Source organism: Lissotriton vulgaris, chromosome 2_1, assembly GCF_964263255.1.
Source record: "Lissotriton vulgaris chromosome 2_1, aLisVul1.2, whole genome shotgun sequence".
In the NCBI taxonomy this organism is placed as follows: domain Eukaryota; kingdom Metazoa; phylum Chordata; class Amphibia; order Caudata; family Salamandridae; genus Lissotriton; species Lissotriton vulgaris.
This window is the reverse complement of record NC_141687.1, coordinates 1,344,578,577-1,344,600,955: the sequence shown is the minus strand read 5'-3', so window position 1 is coordinate 1,344,600,955 and position 22,379 is coordinate 1,344,578,577. Positions and strand designations below refer to the sequence as shown.

General features: G+C 47.9%; 1 protein-coding gene across 1 annotated transcript in view; it reads left to right on the top strand.

Moving 5' to 3' along the window:
* The window catches only part of RALB (RAS like proto-oncogene B), a 298,265-nt gene that overhangs the window by 246,071 nt on the left and 29,815 nt on the right, over positions 1 to 22,379 (top strand). The gene's annotated exons all lie outside the window — the stretch shown is intronic.

The window sequence follows — 22,379 nt, the reverse complement described above, 5'->3', positions numbered from 1 at the left end:
AGCTTGAGAACATTGCTTGCCAATTATAATGCAAAATTGTCACATTGTTAACTGAATCAAATGCTGGAGGAAATGGGAAGACCACACTTCCATCTTTTACAATACACAGCTTTGTTGACGGCCTTCTGGCTGGTAGCACTACACCCATCACAACACAAAGCAGAGAATAAGCGTCTAAAGCTTTCTGCACAGTTTCCAGGTCTCTAGATTCACATATAGTTTCAAAACTGACTTCGAATATATTTGTAAAATGTGACTTTTGTATTGGGGTGGGCCAGGAAGCCTCCAAGCTGAGCTACAGAAGATAAGGGTACCGCGTTTGCCTCAGTTATTTTGGAGCAAAGAGAATGATCCATGAACAATTGTTATTTAACTTCTGAATCACCTTTGGTATCCTAAGAAATGGCAGAAAAGCTTAGTGGAGATAGAGCATTCAGTCTAATATGATGTTGTCCTCTATGGGCAGATCCGAGTGGATTCCACTGGCTAGATGTCCTATGCAGAAAAAATCCATGCTGCAAATATCATCTGATTACCCGATAGTGGAGGTCATATTTGTGATTTATAATGCACAGTCTGCTTAGAAAGTTTACCTTCAGATTCTGGGAACTTGCTGAAAGAGCCTCTAGAATCCCTGTTATTTTCATTACCAAAATCCGACATATTTACTATAATATAATAAAAGGGGTTTGTAAAGCGCATGGTGACGCCATCCTGGCGTGTCCCCGCGCTGTGGAGGAAGGTCAGGGCCAAGTGAAAGAGATTATAAAGAGAACAGGTGAGTTTTCAGACGTTTTCTGAAATTAGTCTCTGTATCCGCTAGTCTGATGCTCATGGGGAGAGAGTTCCATTCCTTTGCAGCCACTACACGAAAGGACCGTCCCCCCATTCTGGCTTTCTTGATGCAGGGAATTTTAAGCAGTCCTGTTCCTCCAGAGCGAAGAGTTCTGTTGGGCTCATAGGGGATAGCCAAATCGGTCATATAAGGGGGAGCTTTCTGCGAGACGATCCTGTAGCACATAAGAAGTGCTTTAAATAGGACTCTCTTTTTTATGGGTAGCCAATGCAGAGTGGCTAGGGCTGGTTTAGAGGCTGTTTTTTTTGGGAGTCTAAGGACTAGGCGTGCTGCCGTGTTTTGAAGTACTTGGAGTCTCCTGATGTTTTTTTGCGTTGTTCCGAGGAGAAGCACATTGCCATAGTCAATTCGCGAGGTTACTAGAGCTTGGGTCATAGTGCGCCTGGCTTCAAGAGGGAGGAGGTCTAAGGTGCGGTTAAGGGTCTTCATAACCCCGAAGCATTTCCCTACCACTTTGTGCACATGGCTGTCATAGGAAAGTCTGGGATCCACCCAGATCCCCAGGTTCTTAGCTGCTTTACAGGGAGTGGGTACCGGCCCCAGACATGATGGCCACCACTCCTTGGTCCAGCTCGTGTCCCTGCCTCCAATTACCAAAACCTCCGTTTTTGATCCATTTAGCTTCAGGCAGTGTTGGGTCATCCATCCTGCAAGAGCCTGCATACAAGTTTTAAAGTTGTCCGCAGCTATGGAGGGGGCTTGGGACAGGGAGATGAGGAGTTGGGTATCGTCGGCATATGAAACTAATTACAACCTCAACATTTGTTTTGACTCACTGCTGCCACTTTTGCTGTGTTTCTGTCTTTGAGAATCTAAACTTGAGTTAATCTTCCTTTTGTCGTTGACTTATCTATCCCCCAGCTCCCTATCACAGGAGTGGGAACTAGAAGGAAAGAAGCATTTGCAATGCAATCAGTCTCGCCTTTGGGACTTTATATGTATTTAGCTATGCAGCACATTAGCCTGGATGCTGAAACATATACTTTTCTTTAACATGGAGGGAAAGTAAGCAGCAAACTGCGTGACATGCCAGGTATGGGAACACATGGAGAGAAATATTGCCTGTCAGCAGGAAATAGTATTGTCCAAAGCTGTTTTTTTTGTCAAAAATATTTTTTATTGAAGTACTCAGAAGCAAACAGTGCGTTGATATTCATAGCCAGCGCCAAAGATCCCTCGCAGGGGAGTGTGCATGCAAACCTACGTCAAGACAATCAAGGAAGGCAATTAAAGGTAGCCCCCGCAATCCATCGGAAAGGGAGGACACCCCGATTCCGGTTGTCAAACAGTAAAGTGTCACAGCTAGTGAAACAGCGGGAGGCCCCACCCATACATAATCCATACTCCAAGAATAACATAGCATCATTCCAATTGCGGCATCAGCAGGGATACCCCTCTGGAAAGCTGTAGGTGGCATAGCAGAACTGGCCTGTGCTGGATCGCCTCAACAGGAGGCAGGCAGTGCACCCTAAGTAATAAGACAAACCCCCGCCCCCAACCCCCTCCCCACCCTCCTCCCCTCATGGTGGCGGTCGTAACTTAAACCAATGGCAACTGATAAGGAAAAGTAGGCAATAGTATGAACTGAGATGGAACAGTGTGATAGCGATGGGTCATCGCTCAGATTTGGAAGAGATGAAGTGCCCTGATGGAGGAGGGACACACCGCAGACGGGAGACCCCGGGAGAGGAAGGCCACCAGCGGACCCCATCGGAATTCAAAGTTTTTAAAATCATCTCTGAAGATGTCCGCCATCCTTTCCAGGCTCAGGAGTTGCCAGAGGGTGGCATGCCTTCTTTTTTCAAGCTGCCGCCAAGGTGACCTTGGCTGCTCCAACGCATAGCCACATAATCATTTTGTCTGCCCTGGTTTGGTGTAGAAGAGATTGGTCGCACAGCCCCAAGAGAACCCCCGCCATGTCAGTAGGAATAGGATAGCCTAACATCTCCTTAATGTGCGCCAAGATTTCCTCCCATTAAGGTCTGATAGAGGGACAGTCCCACCATATATGTTGAAAATCACCCAGTTGGCTGCACCCTCTCCAGCATCTCTCTGAGGTGTTGGGGAAGATCCTCCAGAGTTTGGAGGGGTGTAGGTACCAGTCCATCATGGTCTTGAGGTGAGCCTCTCTGAGCGCTATAGAACGATTGAAGCAATGGGTATCCGCCCACAGGCAGGTCCACTCCTCCTCAGAAATGGGGTGTTTCAGTTCTTTCCACATTCCCATATATCTGGGCCTTGGTGAGATAGTGGTTTTGAGCAATGGGGCGTATATAAAGGAGATCACACCCTTCTTTGAGGAGGATTTAGCAATAAATGCTTCAAATTTAGTCAAAGGCCGTGCCGCTGCGTCCCTTACAATGGGGTGAAGTGCCCAGTGCATGAGTTGTGTATAGTGGTAGGATTCGGTCTCTGGTAAATGAAATTCGTCCTGGCAGTCCTTGAAGGTGAGAGGCTCGCCATCCCGGAACAGGTGGATGGGAGCTAGACAGCCGCCCTGTTTCCAGGAGTCAAAGCGACCTTCATGGAGAGCAGGAGGAAAAGAGGACGTGTGGTGAATCGGAGAGTATGGTGAGGAAAAGGTAGTCCACCGATCGTTTCCTGATATAGTGTCCTATACCTTTAAAGTGGTGGGCATAGTCGTTTGGAGGTCTATCTCTGCAAGAGCGCCAGGCCAGGTCCCATATAGTCCGACCCGTCACGCTGCGATCCATGTGGAGCCAGTGTTTCTCAGAGTCCTTCTGGGACCTCTCGACCAGTACTCTCATTTGGGCCGCTTTGTAGTACAATTGACTATCCGGTAGTCCCCTCCCTCTGCGAGTGGGCGACAAAGGTGGGAGTAGGAAAAGCGTGCCCGACCTCCCTGCCAGATGAAGCGTAATATCATAGTTTTGAGTTTCTGAAAAAAGTCAGAGTCTAAGCTAATGGGTAGAGCCTGAAAAAGGTAGAGAAGTTTGGGCAGAGGTGTCATCTTGATAGCATGGATACGACCCAGCCATGAGAGGAAGAGCGGTTTCCATTTCGCTATATCTGCTTGAATTCGAGCGAGTAAAGGGGGAAAATTGGCTCATTAGAGCCCCTGAAGCGTCGGGGTGAGAAACACCTCCAGGTACTGGAGCGATTTAGGGGCCCAGGCGAGCGAGGTCGATGAGCGGAGGCAGGCAGCTCGTTCCGACGGGAGGGAAATGTTAAGAATAAAGGATTTCCCAGCCTTCACCTTGAAGCCGGATAGCTGCTCAAAGCGGGTGAGTTCTGAGTGAAGGCTTGGCAGGGAGCTTTCTGGATCCATAAGGGATGGAAGGATGTCGTCGGCAAATAGGGAGATCTTATGAGGGTCGCCCGCGAACGGGATGCCTTTTATACCTGGATTCTGCCGCACAGCAATCGCCAGGTGATCGATGCTAAGGGCAAACAGGTGTGGGGAAAGGGGGCAGCCCTGCCGGGTCCCCCCGGAGTGCCCAAATAGGTCTGAGCGGGCCCCATTGACTACCACCCGGGAGATGGGGGCGCGGTAGTTTGCCTGTACCATGGCGATTAATTCAGACGAGAAGCCAAAGGCGGCCAGTGCCCGGAACAAACGGCCAGTTGACCCGGTCAAAGGCCTTCTCCGCGTCGAGGCCCACCAGAATTGCCGGGATCTGGAGTTTGTTGGCCTTTTCAATGAGGTGGATAATGCGGCGAATGTTGTCATGGGTCTGTCTCCCTTTGATAAAACCTGACTGGTCTGGGTGGACGAGGAGTGGCATAAGATCGTTTGGCAACAATTGAAGTGTAAAGCTTGGCATCTAGGTTGAGTAGTCCAATCGGCCGGTAGGAGGCGCAGCATCGTGGGTCCTTCCTCAGCTTGGGTATAACTGAAATCACCGCCTCAGCCATGGTGTTAGCCGTTTTACTGTCGGTGGTCATTGCATTAAAAAGAGAGGCCAGATGCAGAGAGAGCTCAGGGGAAAAGGTTTTATAAAAGAGTGCTGTATAGCAGTCGGGGCCAGGGGCTTTGTTGGTTTTTAGTGAGGAAATCGCCAGAGTCACTTCAGACAGGGTGATGTCAGCTGTGAGCCTGGCATTCCACTCATCGGATACCTGCGGAAGCGTTAGGGAGTCAAGGAACGTCTGTTGGGCGTCGCTGTTCAAGGTTTCTCCTGCGTAAAGACCCTCATAAAAGGAACCGAACACAGTAGCCGTCTCTTCATCCCTATGGGTGATCTGCCAAGTCGAATCAAAAATCCCACCAATATATTCCTTTTCTCTTTTATCCCTCAATTGTCGCGCCAAGTGTTTGCCTATTTTGTTGCCCTGCGTGTATGATAGCTGCCACAGTTTAAGGAAGGTGTGTTCCGCTCTGTTGGAATAGATAGCCTGGAGTTTGCCTCTGAGAGCAGTGAGATGGCGTTGCTTCTGCCGTGTGGGGTCTGTTTTGTGGGAGAGTTCCACCATAGCTAGATCAGCCTCAAGCGCCTCGCGTTCACGAGCACGTTGTTTATTTAGGGCGGAATTGAGGGCGATGCACTCGCCCCGAATCACCGCCTTCAGAGCATCCCAGTTTGTAAACTCGGATGTGTCCTGTGGGGGGGTTAGACTCGAAGCCAGTAATGGTAGAGCGCAGCTTGAGACATGACTTCTTGTCGCGAATGAGGGAGGGTGGGAAATACCATTTAGGGGCAGTCGTCCTAGGCCCATGTCATCGCAGGCATATCGAGTAAAGGCTGTGGTAAGAAACCAAGAGGGGGGAAATTTTAGCCTCTTGGAGAGTGCCCCGCAGAGATTAGCTGATGAAGATGTAATCGAGGCGGGAGTACGTCTTATGAACATGAGAAAATAATGTGAAGTCTCGTGTGTGCGGTTACAGTGCCCGCCAAGTGTCCAAGAGTCCCATGTCTTGAAAGTGGTGTTGTCACCTCCGTGAATGTCCCCGCATCTGATCTCTGTGTGTGTGTGCTGTCCAACCCTTTGTGCCATATGAGATTGAAGTCGCCCAGGAGAAGGAGAGGGCCCTCTACAAAATCTGCTATTTTCCCTAATAAGCTGGAAAGAAAGGGTGTTTGGCCAATGTTCGGAGCATAAAGTGCTACAAAAGTGCAGATTCTGCCCCTCAGGATTCCCTTTACCATGATCCAACGGCCCTCTCTGTCCCCCTGCACCCCGAGCGGCTGAAACTGAACTTCTGCGCGGAAGAGCAGGGCCACCCCTCGGTGTTTTGAGGTGGCAGAGGATCGATAAATAAGTGGGTATAGTTTGTGCTTAAGGCGTGATTCATCTGCCTGGGCTAAATGGGTCTCCTGCAGTGCGACCACATCTAGGTGATGGCCTATGATATATTTCCACACCTTGAGCCGCTTCTGAGGGGAGTTGAGGCCTTTGACATTCCAGGTAGCTATCGAAATAGGAGCCATGTCCTTAAAGGGAACCTGCCAAGCTCAGCAAGGATGAAGGGGGGCCCATCTAACCGGAGCCCGGTCAGTACATGTAAACGTACATTGGAACACACATACATCTCAGTGCAAAAGAAAATAACAATTCCCAAATCCAAAGGCTGCCACCATGACCCCTCCATCCTCACACCAACCCTACCCCGAACAACTGCATAACTGCCCCCCGAGACCCCACCAACCCCCCCACAGACCAACAGTGAAATAAGAAGTAGCATGTAACATACGACAGTTCGTAGAGTAAGTCCCCTTTGGGAACGTGGCGCCAACCAGTCATTTAGCCAGTACCTGATACAGGACTGTCTCACCATCCAGGGCAAACAGAACAATCAAGTACCTTCTGTCGGCGCGTCCTCTCCGGCGCCAGTTATCGGCCCAGCTGGAGCCAAGCAATACCTCAGGTGCCTGCATGGGCCTCCGTCACTTACACCACCGAAGCTACCACAGCACCTCGCTCCTGCAGACTTGTGGACTTGTCAGGTTTCATCACCGGGGCAGATCTGCCAACTCGTTGCCAGTCCCCCGAAGCTCGTCGACGCCAGCTGGGCGAGCCACCGCCGTCATAGGCTGCGTCCAAAGACCGAACCTGGATGAGCTTAGTCTTCCATTTGAAGATAAGTCTGAAGGGATGCCCCCAGGAGTAGGGCACATTTTGCTCGCGCAGGAAGGTAGTAATGGGTTTGAAGTCCCTCCGTTTGATCAGGGTGGAGGCCGCGAGGTCCTGGTAGAGCAGTGGGCGATGCTCACGGAACTGCAGAGGGTAGATGACGCGTGCTTTCCTCAAAATCCTCTCCTTGAGTTGGAAATCATGTACGCATACCAAGATGTCCGGCGGGGGGGCCTTGGCACCCCTCGGCAGCCCCATCCAGTGGACGCGATCCATTTGGATGGGTGGCAGGTCTTCCTCCTGTAGGATGTGCCTGAAGAGCACCTCCACATACTCCCGCAGATCCGATCCCTCGCCCTTCCACGGCGCCGCCTGTATCCTGATATTATTCCGGCGGGATCTATTTTCAAGATCTTCAGCGTGGGCTTGTAAGTCCAAGTTCTGCTCCATCAGGCGCATTACGTCCTATTGGAGCTGGTGAATGCTCTCTGCCGTCTCCAAGTCGTGCTCCTCTAATGTCGCGACCCGCTCCCCCACACCATCCACGTCGCGCCGTAACTTCCTGAGGTCAGGTGCAAGCTGCGGGCGTAGCTCAGCAATGTCCTCCTTAATGGCCAAAAAGAGCTCGACCATAAAGGCCTTGGTCCAGGGGCCTCCGGATCGTCCTTCCGCAGAGATTGAGACGCTCCCGGCGAGGAGGTTGCCATTGATACCTTCGGGGGTCCCTCCTTCCCCGCCTTGTCTTTCTTGACCCTGTTAGGAAACTTATCGATGGGCAGTTCTAGTAGACCAAAAGGCGACCCAGCGGTCGTCTGGCCCACTCTAAAGCCGTGGATTCACTGTTCTCAGCGCCGACCAACACAAGGCCAACGCCCGGCCCCTCTCGTTACCTCCCACGCCGCTCCCATAGTATGGGCCTCCTCTGTGTCTTCCACACCAGCGCTCTAGGATCAGCCCGGGCCGGCTGCTACCGCACCACACAACGTGCACCGGGCCGCCCTCGCCTCACAGTCCCATGCGGGGGGGCAACAGTCCCGTAGGGCCCCACCTCCTCCGTGCCCGTCGGGAGGCATTCGACCGCCCGTTCCTCACCTTTGGGGGCCCTGCTGCCGTAGGTCCATCCGTGACGGTGCTGGGCCTCACCAGGCGTGTAGCTGTTGCTCAGGGCCGTTCTCCAAGATGCATCCCCCTCATGGCCCTCCGCCTCCAATGGCCGCCGGTGCCCCCACCTCGCGTTTCAGGCCAGGCTGTCCTATCCCGTGCGGCCTGCGCAGCCCCCAGGCAGTCAGGGGGGCGCTTCGCATCGGCTCCGGTGAGCCTCTCCCTTCACCAGCTCTTCAATGTTGTGCCGCTACTGTGGCTTCTGCTCCGGGGCCAGGACTCCACCCAACCATCCTGGGCCACCACTCCTCGCAGGGCTCTCCAGCCTAGTAATGCCACCAACCCGCCACCAGCGAGTCCCGCACTACGCCGGGCCTCTCCGCCTCCACTAGGCCCCAGGCGTCGCTCACCTCCTTGCTCCTGTGCCACGCGGGTCTCTCCAGGGGTCCGCCGACCCCGGACCGGCCGTCAGGGCACACCAGGTAGCGCCGCTTTCTTGTCCCTCTGGGGTCTCGCCTCACTGTTGCAGGTTCTCAGGCGCCTCCGGGTGTCCCGCACCGTCCCACAAGCCCCAGCTCTCGCCTCCGACGCCACTCCGGTCCTGAGCGGCCCCTCCTTTTTCGTGGGTGGAGAACGGAGCTCTGCAGCACCGCTCTCAGAGGGCGGGGAGGCGCTCGTCCCAGCTCTGCTGCCCAGTCACTCCGGTCGCTCCACACCAGGGTCCCGGAGCCACCCCACTCCGGCAGCCACGTGGTAGGCCCGGCGAGTTGCTCACCCAGGCCGCACTTCGTTGCTTCCCCTCCGTTAGGGACGATTTTCAAGACGGAGGGCTCCCGCTGCCGCTCGGCATTCAGCGCTCCTCAGCTCCCTAGGTAGGGACGCTGATGGGCCACCAGAAGGGCGATATGCAATGCTATTGAACGGGTGGCGCCGGAGGGACCTGAAATGCGTCCTACTCTGCCGCCATCTTATGCCACGCCCCCCCCAAAGCTGTTTTTAAAATAAAATCTGGGCTTTCGTTGGCCTTATCACTCAAAATACAAGATTTGAAAAAAATATTATTCTCTACGGGTGCTTGTGGAAGACAATTTCTATGGACTGGAATCTAGAGAATGCTGGTATTTTACTGACCTCTGCTGGGCCTTTTCTATCAAGACAGTTAAATAGAGGCAGTTGAACAGAAAAAAAGTCCCTAAGCTGAAGCAGACAAGTCCTAGGGCAGATCTCCAGAGCCCACACAGTACATACACTTATAAGTATATACTAAAGTATCTACAAGATGTCTCAAATGCTCGACCTAAAAACAATTCTCTGGAAGGAGCACAGATATATTTTTAATCAAAGAGCTGCCCAAGTTATTCAAAGTGTAGTTTGTGTTTTGTACGATCTACATTGCCTGATTTATAAAGATGTCTTTTATTAGCCTGCCCTCCAGGTGGGTGTTGACGTTCACTTGGCGGCTGTCACCACATCCATTTCATCAGAAGGGCAAGAATAAGTGTTTCCAGTTTTATGCCTAAATTCCAGACCTTTACATTTAAGGGTAGGTGTGCATCCCCTCCCAGCAGCGTAAAAACAGAGCTGCATGGGAAATTGGAAAGGCGCATTCTCCACAGTAAATTGTAGAAATTGTGCATGATATTCCCAGATAGGTGTCCTGGGAATATGCAACCAGACCATCCATTGCATAACACGAAATGCCCGGAGAATCTGCTGAATCATCGCTGTGTTCAGCCTCTACTGTTCCAGAACTTTGCTCTTGAATCAAAAGGAGAGGATACATTGGAGTCCTCTTTCTTGCTGAGAACTAATCTTGCATAAGATCCCCTTTACACTCTCAGAGGCAGGGCCTTTTTCTCCTATTCTCTTTTGAGTTTAGAGACTTCAGACTTAAAGATGTTTCTGTGTGGGCTGTCTGGTGCACTGTAGAACAGGAGGGGTCCTTCTAGACAATGGGAGGAATTACACAAAAATAAATTATCTGGGGAACCTACAGATCTTATATACTATATCTCCATCCATTCAAGACATTTTTTAGCCATCTTCCATCTAGAATGTCGTTGAGCTTCTTATAGATGTTCTCAAAATAGCATACATGAAGAGCGGCTGGGTTTAGGAAAGAGGAGAGGTCTTGCTGCTGGTAACATCTTGTCTTCCACAGCAAAACCTGATGCTCATGGCATGGTTGTGATCAGTACAACCAGACAGTGTCTGCAGAAAACACAGAACCATATTGCTGATGGAAAGTCCGGTCTGGTGAGGGTGTCTTATCTTCTAGTTTCCTTACCATCATTTAAAAGACTGGCAAATGAGCCACAGTTATGTTACGATGAGGCTAGAGTGGACAAACCTCCCTTTTCCCTTAATGAGTGTGATTTATGAGTTAACTCTTGGGGGCCAAAATGGCAGGTGCAAGGACATTTCACCCTAAAATACCTAGTCAAGAGGACTGTAGAGGATATTTAGGCTTCCGTTTGTCAGATGATGCCTGAACTACCTGCGTTTCTTGTGAAGGATAGGCACCTAAAATGGCAGAATTTATGGGAGGTGGTTTTACCTTTCTAGCCACATGTCCATTAGGTGTTAATTTTTCCCACATATATAAGTAGCCAAGGTATACATCATTAAAGGCAGCAGTCCTTTAGTTTCCAACGACTTGTTAAGGATCTCAAAGCTTTGAATTAGTGTAGCAAGTGAGTATAGACAGATCTGAAATCTTCACTACCTTTCACTATCATAGTAACTTAAAATATGCTTCCCTTAGTCCGCTTTTCTTTGTAGTGATGTCCTCTTCACAGAAGGGCTTAGCCTGCTTACAATTTGGAAATTCAGCATCCCACCTCCACTACAATCACCCCAGTCTTTTTGTGGTCTGTGAATGTCATCATGCAGTGGATGTGCAGGCGACCAGGGACGTCGGTCTTCCCAGTTTTCCTATCTTGTGGCATTGCATCGAAGCTGTATTAATATGCTCTTAACGGCGTGCGACAAGCCTTTGGTAGGCATGATCCAAAACTTTCTTCCAGGGTGGCGACCCAACACGTCTTACCAATGGGTCCTCCCGATTGTTCCGAAGGGCCATGCCCTTAAGTTCCTTTCCAACCTGTTTCTGTTTCGTCCCATATCTAAGCGTCTCTCAGAGCAGCATCTATCTATCTTTCAGCTATAAGTGCAAGCTCTTCTGTCCAAAGGGGGCATTGAGAGGGTTCCAGACTCTGAAATGGGGATGGTTTGTTACTCCCGCTATTTCCTCATGGTGAAGAAGGATGAAGGCCTCTTCCCTTTTTTAGATCTTAGCCCTCTGAATACTTCCCTGTGGAAGGACAAATTAGGAATGCTTTCACTGGTCCATGATTTGTCTGCCCTGGATCTGGCCGAATGGGTTGTAGACTGCGCACTTCCTGTACCAGTTCTGTAGTCCCACAGCTCAAGGTGGGCCAAGAGCATTTTCAGTTTACTGTGCTCCCCTTCAGCCTTATTAGTGCATCTCCGGTGCTCATGAAAGTGTTGGCAGTGATTGCTGTCCATCTTCCGAGTGGGGGGCTACAAGTTTTCCCCTACCGAGCAAACTGGCTGACTGTGCTGTGCTCACCTTAAACAGTGGTAAACCAACAATGGTGTACCTTCTCTCATCGTTAGGATTCTCAATTTATGAGCCTAAGTCATACCGGACTCCTTCACAGAGAGTTCCTTTATAGGAGCTACCTTGAACATGTTGCAGTTCGGCTCCTTTCCACCAACCCCTAAAGTCCAGGACATTTGCTCTATAATCCAGATGTTTCAGCCTCAGTTCTGGATCTCTGACAATAGCTCTGAGGGTTCTTGGCCCATTTGCCTCATGTATCCTGGTCCTCCACTAAGCCAGGTGGCTTATGTGGACTCTTCAGTGCGATCTGAATTTGGGGGTCCAGCATCAATGAAACCTGCTAGGTCATTGAGGTTTTGGAGGAGACTGCACAGATTTGCAGTGGTGGCTGCTAGACGGCTACCTGACCAGCAGCAGACGCCTCTTCCTTACCCACTCAAAGCTGATGGTGGTGATTGATGCATCACTGCTGGGTTGGGGACAGGAGAGGTGGAATCCCAACTCCTTATAAATCTGTTGGAGTTGCGGGACATTGGTCTGGCATTGAAGGCCTTATTACCATCTATCAAGGGGAGGCTGGTAAAGGTTCTCATGGGCAACACCACTCATGTGATACTGCCAGATGCAAGTCTGAATGGGGTCCTGGGTCCTGTGCCAGGAGACTTTGACCTGTTGGCGGTGTCTGGAACTTCAGGGCAACTCCCTGATTCTAACCACCTGGTGGGATCCCTGAACGCCAGGGTAGACTAGCTCAGCCGGGGTCACCTGGCAGACCACAAATGGCGATTGTCCCTGAGGTAGCACGGGCTTGAAAAACAATAAATATGTTACTAGACCTACAGGCAGTGCTTCATTTGTGTTGATGGTTTCCAGTGCTTAGCACCAGCACTTATTTTTCAGGGCTGGGTCTACACTCTACACAAAATATTGATAATTGGTTGCGCTGTGCCTCCTTACTATGTTCAGGCACGGGTCCCAGTATCCCAGGTGAAGAGCTGATATCATACGTGACTGCATGTGTGTAAAATATTTCAGATTGGATGCTACGGCCCGGCCGCCTGCCTTATTGGGAGCCACACATTACTGCCAGAAACTTCCTGGGCCCCTAATTGTTCGCAAGTTAGGCCACACCCCATTTTGAAATCGACCATTGGTGAAGTATTGCAAATTCATCCCTCCTTGGCGGATCGTCAAGTGTGTACCCAGAATGGACCAATGAGCATTGTTTTTGCTCACAGCCCGCCCAGCATACTGTGCAGCCACAGCGCTATCAGCCGATGACAGAATCGATCAGCATGTCACACAGTAGGCCTCCCTCGCAGATCAATTCCAACTAAAAAGGCTGTCTCAGTAAGTAATGAATTTAACTCTGTAACTTGATGCTAGTAGTAGTGTGTATGCTATGTTGCATAGTTGTGCAATAGTAACTGCACTGGAACAGTGCAGTCAGAGCTTTTGTTTTTAGACGAACTTCCATTTACAGTGTATCATTCTCATCTTGATATTTGCTTGCACTTTATAAAAGAAAATAAATATGACACTTCGGAGATGCACTGTTTAAAATCGAGCTAGCACATGTGCTGGAGTCAGCATTTGTACATCTGTGAACACATGCGTGTGTAGCGCTTAATTTGAGACAGTGGTTTTTCAGTCTTTCGTTTACCAAGATGAGAGGGAAAAACACATAGAGCAGAAAGATGGAGAAAGAGGAAGTCTGAAAACCCTTCAGGAAGGGAGAATGCAGGAACCTACAAGAGTAAGGTAAAGGGGCAGAGTCTCTGTTAGTGAATTAAAAGGCATAAAGTGAAATTAAGACTGACCAGCCGTGGTATTCGGTGCGCCAACTATAATGGTTTCAGAGCAGAGTTTTGGGCACCATCACTCATTATTTTACATATTAAGCGCTGAGTGTGTGTGATTATACCATACTATATGTCTCCTTGTTCTACCCTGTACTTGCAGGATTTTGCAGAAGGTTCATAGTTTGCAGCAGCTGAAACCATGTAAATGTTGTTTCTTGTTTTTGTATCTTACACAATTAATATTGTGTGCAATCTCGCAAGCCCTCTCCACAATATTACTAAAATCGTACATTAAAAAATTACCTTGATTTATAACTTTTTGCATGTTTGTCTCCTCCCCTACCGATCATTGGTATCCTTAGCTATATTCCTTTGCATGACCTACTCTCCTCGATCCTAATCTTTTTTAAGTTGCATCATCATTTGCTTTATTTTCTATTATACTTTTCTACGAATCGTGAATACCCCGCTACATAGATCATAACGTCAATGGTCAGCCACATGCCTACAACCGAACAATACCTGGTTTCTAATAGCCCATCATTTGTATGAACTTTTATTGTGAATTTATAGGTAAGAAACTGAAGTAAACTCATGGAATGGTTCCCTTGCAAGCGCAAGTTTAAACCCAATAATCGGGATTCTCTACAGTGCCTCTGCAGGGGTAGTAAGTGCAATATAACTACAATTACATTACAAACCAACTCCATAAGGAGAAGAAATGTGTACAGTTCACTGAGCAGCAACAATTGTACTTCTTAACTGGTATTGGACTACTTTGATCTGCAGAGAAAGGACCATAAAGTGAACCCGCCGCCACGAGTTCTGCCCATCTCCCTGTAGTGCTCTCCTTTCACTGTAAAGCAACAGTCCCACAGGACAGTACTCCACTATCTTTCATGTAATACGTCATCACAGATGCTTTGTGCCTAAATGTCACGTTGTGGTGGTGATGCCTTTGTGGCAAACCACTATCGCCTGGGAGGAAAAATATTAATAATTTAGTGCTAGCCCCAGCAGAGAGAGCGCAGATTCTCATCACAGAGCAGGCTGAGCAATCGTACACGGCAGTATGCTTTAAAATGTTATACTGTTAGCTCCAGGTTGTGCTGGATAATAGTGAAGTCAAAATAAAATAAAAATATCACCGTGCTGCCCACTTAATGCGCATACCGACTCTGACAGCAAGATGATAGAGTAAGAAACTGGACCACCATTGGAGAGACAAAAAGCTGATTAATTAGGAGAGGCATGCAGCTAGCTTTCACAAATGCAATAAAAAAATTCCCTGCCTCACTAATACTCTTAACAACCTATGCCTTGAACTTTAAGCGCCGGTAAGTTATTAACTCCCCCAAGCAAACAATCATAGCATCCACTCCCAGGCTGCTTCCTCTCCTACAATCTACCCACCTTTCATATCTCACCATTGGAGTAAGTAGGGAGGAGCCAGTGGATGAAGAGGGTGGAGCCAGGGGAAGTGGGCATGCACTCCTATAAAGATTTGAGCACCTGGATCTATTTTTTTTTTACAAATTAAGCACTGCCTGCATGTCTGGTAACTTGAATACACTACTCGACCGAACTGTAATGTACTTGACCCATGAACTGGTCTCATCGCGATTGTCTCCCAGTTCCCTTTACAAAGTCCTCTAACTTCAGTCAAATAAAGAAAAGTAAATGTAGGAAAACAAACTGACTTTTGACCTCTGTCTCTGAAAGTGGAGATATGTGACAAGATAACAAGTTTTAAGATTTAAAGATATCTTTATTGCTCATTCAATGGATAGTCCTTTCCAGTCTCCAGAAGGACAGTGAGCCCATTCCACCAGGGCTAAGGCTTCCACCACTCATAGGGTATGAGGAGTGCTTGACCTTGACATCTGTCAGGCTGCGATGTGGGCATCAGTGCTCATGTTCACAAAGCAATATTTCCTTGACAGCCAGGTCCGATGGGAAGGGCGTTTCACCCGTTCAGTCCTAAAGGATATTTGGGTGTAAACCCACTTCACAGGTCCTCAGCCTTCAGGGCTACTCCTTTATTTATTCTAAAGGTGAGGAATATGTGGCTTGAAGTATCCATCACAAGAGCAAGTTACTTGCCTTTAGTAAGACTCTTTCTGATAGATCCTCTTAACGCAGATTTCTCACTGCCCTTCTTCCCCGTTCTATGGAGTGCATCTCTTCTTACTATCTAAAAATATCCCACATTAGAGATGTGTACAATGGTACCTCCATTTGTTTTGGGCTTCGCATCCGAGGGCATGTAAAAAGTCAATCAAGAAATGGACATCTGGCTGCAGGAGTAGCAATTATATGCTACTCTGTTCTGGCACTTCTGGTGCAGAATTTGGCCAATGCAGAGTTGTGTTGGGCATGAGAACACTGTTATTAAAAGTTTCCGGATCTAGTCTGACACCTGGGGAACATTCTAAAGGTGAGGAATCTGCAGTTAGGAAGAGAATCCACCAGAAAGAGCACTGCTGAAGGTACATTATTTATTAATCAGGTGATATGATCGGTCTTTATTCCAGGATGTTCCACTCCAAAGTAGAGAAAAGTTCACTAAGCACCGCAAAAATAGGCTCTTTGAACATTCAGCCTGAGGAAAACCACAGTGTCTGGATTTGGATATGTTGAGCTTAAAAAGAAGGCAGAGAAGCTTAGGATATAATTGTCCCTGTCTTTGCAAGTGAGAGTTTTAAGCTCAACATCAACCGGGGATTTCACATTAAATATATTGGTGGCATCTGGTTGACAGTTGATTTTATTGTCACACATTCACCAATGTACTCATATAGTAGTATACTCCATTCTTTGTCCCATGCTGCTTGATCGACGTATCTGTTAAAAGATCTCTGACAAAAAGCCCTCTTGCAGGGACCGCCAGTCATTGCAGTGCCGGCCTGGCGAGGAGCACAGCCTAAAGATGAAGCATGTCACCTTCGGGTGATTCAGGGCAACGGTTCTCAAAAGCACATGCTTCTCAAGGTACCCGCTCCCAGCTAGGGATAATTTCTCTGGAACTGAATCACCTCAGAACAGTATAATGATATTTGACAATAGAATATTATATTCATTTCTGTCACATGTAATAGCTAGCTAACACAATGCAATGCTATAATTTTTCATATTTTCCCTTTATCATGTTTTATTTCTCAAACTATATTAACTGATCTTTGCTGCATGTGTCTCATCTAATTACTGTGACTCTTATACATTTTTATTGTGGTGCTTAATGTTTTGCTCATGCATGCGCCCCCTATATCAGAAGTATCCATGTACCACTTTTCAAACACCCTATGTAGATGCTGTATGTCTCAAACCCTTGTGGTCATCTATCCATTTCATTTGCAGAGGTGAAAATACATTCCTTTACTGATCTTGTGAGGAACAACAAAACAGTTCATTGCGACTCTGATGATCATCAGCAGGGCCATTCCGACATATTTCCTTTATGCCTTAAAGAATATGTAAAATCAACAAAAAGGATTCGGTTCCTCATTTCGTAGTGTTTATTAGTCATATACCCTATCACATCCCCAATTTTCTGTCTGTACTTCTGATTTTTGGGCAGAACAGAAGCATGTGCATTAAGTCCACTTCCTCAGTTCCAGATCACGGTCACCTTCACTACAGTTTTGTTGTAGTATGGTATCTGAAACTTGAGCAGCAATAGGTTGCCTATAATTGTGAGAGATGTTTTGTATGATAGCGGTATATTCATAGCATGTGTTGGCTACAGATTCATGTGCCGTGCACACTCCTGCCATCTAGTGCTGGGCTCGAACTCTACTACTTATTTTTCTCAAAGAAGTCTGACGTGATATCGAGACTCCTCTTCGTCTGAATGTGTTTGTTCAATGGCTTAATTGTTAGATTGATTTTGTTCTGTCACAGGGTTCGGGCGGATGGTCCTGAGGCTCCGTGCACCTTTGGCGCCCTCGCAACTTCTCGTGAAATGGACTCCGAGGAGTTTCTCCACAACGATATCTTGTTCCTATTCACCATAGACTTCATAGTCTGTCAAATTGGTATCCGATGACCTTGGCCGTAACGTCTACAGAGGCCCCTGACTCTTTAATAATAATAACTTTATTGCATGATTAAATAAAATCCTACAATTAGAAAATCATCCATACATGACCATTAAAACATAACTATAAATCCGAGATCCATCATAACCCTTAGCTAAACAATCTCCACAGCGAATAAGAGAATGATGATATATACTGATTTAGTTCATCATTATTGCAAGTCAACAAGGCAAACCTTAAATTAAGAATAATTTACAGTTATGAATTCATTACTTATGTGCAAATTCGCATGTGCAATTCAGAATTCTTCTCTAGCTATCAGTAACTTCCAACTTTACTATACTCGAATCACTGACTTCCAATTTCTTTTTAGCAAGAATCAGAAATTTGGTAAAATTTGCATTCATTATTATATCCATTGGCTTAAAACAAACTACCAAGGCTTGTCTACTTGATCGTACACCTCTATCATTAAAACAATTCTTTAAATATCTCATTCTTTCATCCTTCATTGATGTACATATGCAAACCAAATGTATAATATCTTATTCCCACTTATTGCATAGTCTACAGGGAATCGGCTTATTTGGTCTCAGCCAAGGCATAGCTTGCCTTAGTCCTGGCAGATTGCCAAATCTTGCTGTCATAAATATATTTTTGTGTGTACTGTCCAAGGTATTTTTAGATATGGCTTAACTTTAAGGATCGTGTATTCATTCACTATCATCAAGGCATGCGTTCGCTTAGTAAATAACTCTTCATCTTTCAGAAGGGATAGATGTGTTGTTGATTTTTGTAAAAAAATGTTTTTAAAGATAGTGTAGTTAGTGACATTTCCCAAATCTCATCTACTGACAACTCTTTCAATGCTATTTGAAGATATTTTAAAAAAAATGAGGTTTGATTTTGTTGCATTTCTTGCCAGAGTAGGCAGCTCATTGTATTAAAAGTGTTGGTTTTAATTTGTTTTCATACCTTTACATACTGACCCATCCTTGCAATTTGCTGGTTGCAGAAGCCAAATTCCAGTCGGATCTGGGCAGGCGATGCATTAGCCGGAAGTCGAAACAAATATTTAAAATATTTTGTTATAGCATTATTCAATAGCGTAGAGTCCATACAGCAAAGAACTTTGCTTCCATAGGTAAGACTGGGCAGCAATTTCGCTTTTATAACCTTTAATAGAGACCCCTGACTTATGTGTATCCCTTCCCTGTGCTGCAGAGAATGCTCGGCTCTGGGTGATGGAAGGTAAGAGAGACAGAATTTTCCTTAAGCGCCCGCGGTGCGAAGTGCGCATCCTCGGATCAACACGTTGTCTGCAAACTTTGCTGGTCACCGGAACAGAACGAACAGCCTGAAACTTGTTGAAGAACAAGAAAACCCTTTGCTCCCAATGTGACCGGCTAGCTCACAACATGGAGATGATGGCAGAAGTGGAGTTCTTTGCAGAGGAGGAACAACAGTACAGCCCAAAGGGTGAGGAAGACAGTGCTGAAGGTGGCGTGATTCTGTGCAGTCAGCACTAAGTTGCATCCATGGACTCTGATCAATGCAGGAAAAAGGGCCAGGTTGAATCATCGCCTCCAACTGTGAAACTCTTTGAGGAACTCTCAAACGTGTGATCCGGGTCCAGGAGAAAGACCTCTCCAAGGGCCATGAGTATCTAGCATCACCAGGCCCTCACATACACAAAACACTTACCCCCACTGCCTTCCAACTTCTGCCTTAATGCACCACAGCCTAGGGGTTCTAGTCCACACCGGGAGAGACCCTCAGAGCTGACACATGATGATACCTCATTCGATTCCAGTTGGGCTCCAGGCCACATAGGCAGACTTGGAGAGGAAGCACAGCCCTCACAGCAGTCGGTATTGACAAAGCCATGGATGGCTGCACCGCTCTCAATACCACTAAAACCATAGCTGCTGCACACAAACTTGGTGCCGTCAAAGCTTTTGGAGCTGAGCAAACATTGGGCATCGACATCGAAACCAACAAAATAGTAATTGCTGGGCGTAAGTTGTAGTTAGCTCGGGTAAGTATAACCGCAGAATTTCTATGGTTTGGTACAAGTGAAATCAGCCTAACTATAACGTCCCTGTAACCTTACGCACCCACTCACATACTCATGCACACATTCACAGACCCACTCAGTTACTCATGTACTCACTCACACACACATTCAACCACTCACGCACACACCCACAAACCCACTCAGAGACTCAAGCACACATATACACTCATAGGCAGGCTCACAGACCCACGCAGGATCACAGACCCACACAGGCTCACAGACCCACGCAGAGACTCATACACTCACAGACCCACTCAGAGACTCAGGCTGCCACTCAGAGACTCAGGCTGCCACTCAGAGACTCAGTCTGCCACTGACAGACCTACTGAAACATTCATGCACTCCCTGTCAAAGGATAGTGGTTACAGTTAGGAAATACAATTAAAAAAACCTTAGAAATTCACTGAAAAAAACAAAGGTTACAGGGACATTATAGTTGGGCTCAAATTTCACTTGTGCAAAACCAGTGAAATTCAGCACTTCTAGTTACCCGAGCTCACTATATCTTACGCCCCCATAATGTACTGCTTATGACCTCACATATAAAATCACACCGATAACCTCATCCACAGAACTACTCACACCCCTCCCTATACAACCTCTCATACACCCATACAACCACTAACATACCCATTCCAGACACATACAAGCACTCACAGAAGCACTCAGTCATCCATACAACAACTTAAACGGCATACACTCACCCACATAACTACTCACATACCTATATCGTCTCTCAACACAGCCAATCCCTCACCCATACAAGTACTCTCACCCACACAACCACTTACATACCCACTCACACATCAATACACGTACTCTCTCATCTGCCCACTCTCCCACACAGCCATTCACACACACTCTCTCCAATACAGGCACTCACACTCCAAATCAGTTAACCAAACACTCATTTAAACAGCCACTGACTCGCACATACTGCCACTAACACGCTGTAACAGGGTGAGGCTGAGTAAAGACGAGGAGTGGTGGACACCCGGAAATGACCCAGTAATACCTCCTTCCTTGCAGATGGACACATGGGGTTCAGATCAGGACCGACTCGAAGAAGAGGAACACGGCGCCTTTAATTGGGCGTTCACGGAGGAGGAGGACACTCCTTCTGTACACGTCAGCGATACCGGATTGGTTAAATCCCAGAAAGTGATGTTCGTGGCGTGTGACATCACCCCGGAGGAGAAGGCGAGGAGCGGAGTTGGAGAGCGGGCGACTGGAGTTTGCAGCAGCGAAGGATTACGAGGAATAACCGAAGAACATCCCAGAGAAGGTGGAGAGGAGAGCCAGGAGGCCAACGACCCTGCGAGTCGCCGTGCCACTCTCCCGGGGGAGGAGCGTGGCTAACCCAGGTACGGCGGCGTATGGCGGCTTGGGTGGGAAGCAAGCGTGTATAAAGTGTACAAAACCCGTGTATGTGTTTCCTCGTCTCCCCACCCTCTCGTTTCCTTTACCCCGCGTTTACCCTCACTGTCTGTGTAAAACCCGACCCACTTCACTGACTTACGTTAGAGATACGTGTTCACCGGTGATTCCCCCATATCACTACACAGGGCCCCTAGGTGCACCTTCCCCAGTAGACAGCGGAACTAACGGCTCCCTTTCTGTTGGTCTTCTTTTTGCATGGGAAACCGGAGCCAAGGGATTCGCCTTAATAACCGGACCTTGACCAGACCTTGAGGTGCACTGCTAATATCAGAAGACCAAGAGGAGGAATACCCGATCGCCAAAACGGATCCCAGTCAGTTTGCCAAAGAGAGACTCACATTCAGAACGAGGAGAACTTTAATGTTAAAATCGAATCGTGGGATACCAATAAAACCATCTTTAACCCCACGACCCGGTGTCGTTCTCGTTCCTGACCAACAACCTGGTACATCTACTACCCCTGGTCCACAAGCCCAGCCCACAGTGGTGTCAGAAGTGGGATCTACTCCCTCAGAGCAAGATCCTAACATGGAACAAGTTATCCAAACGTTAATCGACGGGCAACAGAAACTGGAGTGGGCCATTGGCCAACAAATCAGCACCACAGATGCAGATCGAGCCCTATTCCGCAGCACAATGACTCAACAAATGGACAATCTTCAAAAAGTAGTTCAGACCCCAGGGACCGCAGTTTCAATAGATCGAAGGCCTTTCGGACCTCATCTATCGGGGGTAGCCTTACAGAAGTATGTCATAGGTGAAGACCCGGACGCCTTCCTGGTCAATTTCGAGAGAGCAGCCCGCGCTTGTGGGTGGCCAGAGGAGAAATGGCCCTTCTTTCTCGCACCCTTGTTGACGGGAGAAGCACAGACAGCATACCAGGTCGCCAACCATTCGGGTACCTCCACATATACCGAGATCAAGGGGGTGATATTGGATCACCTTGGTATGGATGCAGAAGCATATAGACTCAGGTTTCGGAAGGAAAAAGGTGTTACGGGGGAAAATCCGAAAACGTTGTATCTGCGTCTGAAAATGGCAGCGGAAAAATGGTTAAGACCCGAAACCAGGAGCAAAGAAGACGTAATGACAAGCATAAGCCTTGAACAGTTCATGGAAGCACTGCCCTATGGTACTCAAAGGTGGTTGAGGCAACATCCAGGACTGACCGCAGCCCAGGCGATTGAGATGGCGGCAAACTATACAAGGGCAGCACCTAGAACTTTTCCGTGGGAGACAGAGAAACCCTCAAAGACACCAGCCCCTCCCCCTAAAACCGAAAAAAGAAGGCCGTCTTTGAACCCCTGAAAACACGGCCCTTCCGCCCGGACATAACTCCAATAAAAGGACCCCAGTGCTTTGAATGTGGGGAGTGGGGCCACATAGCACGGTTGTGCCCCAGGAAAAAACCAGTTGAGGAACCCATGGAAGTTGGATATATACCCAA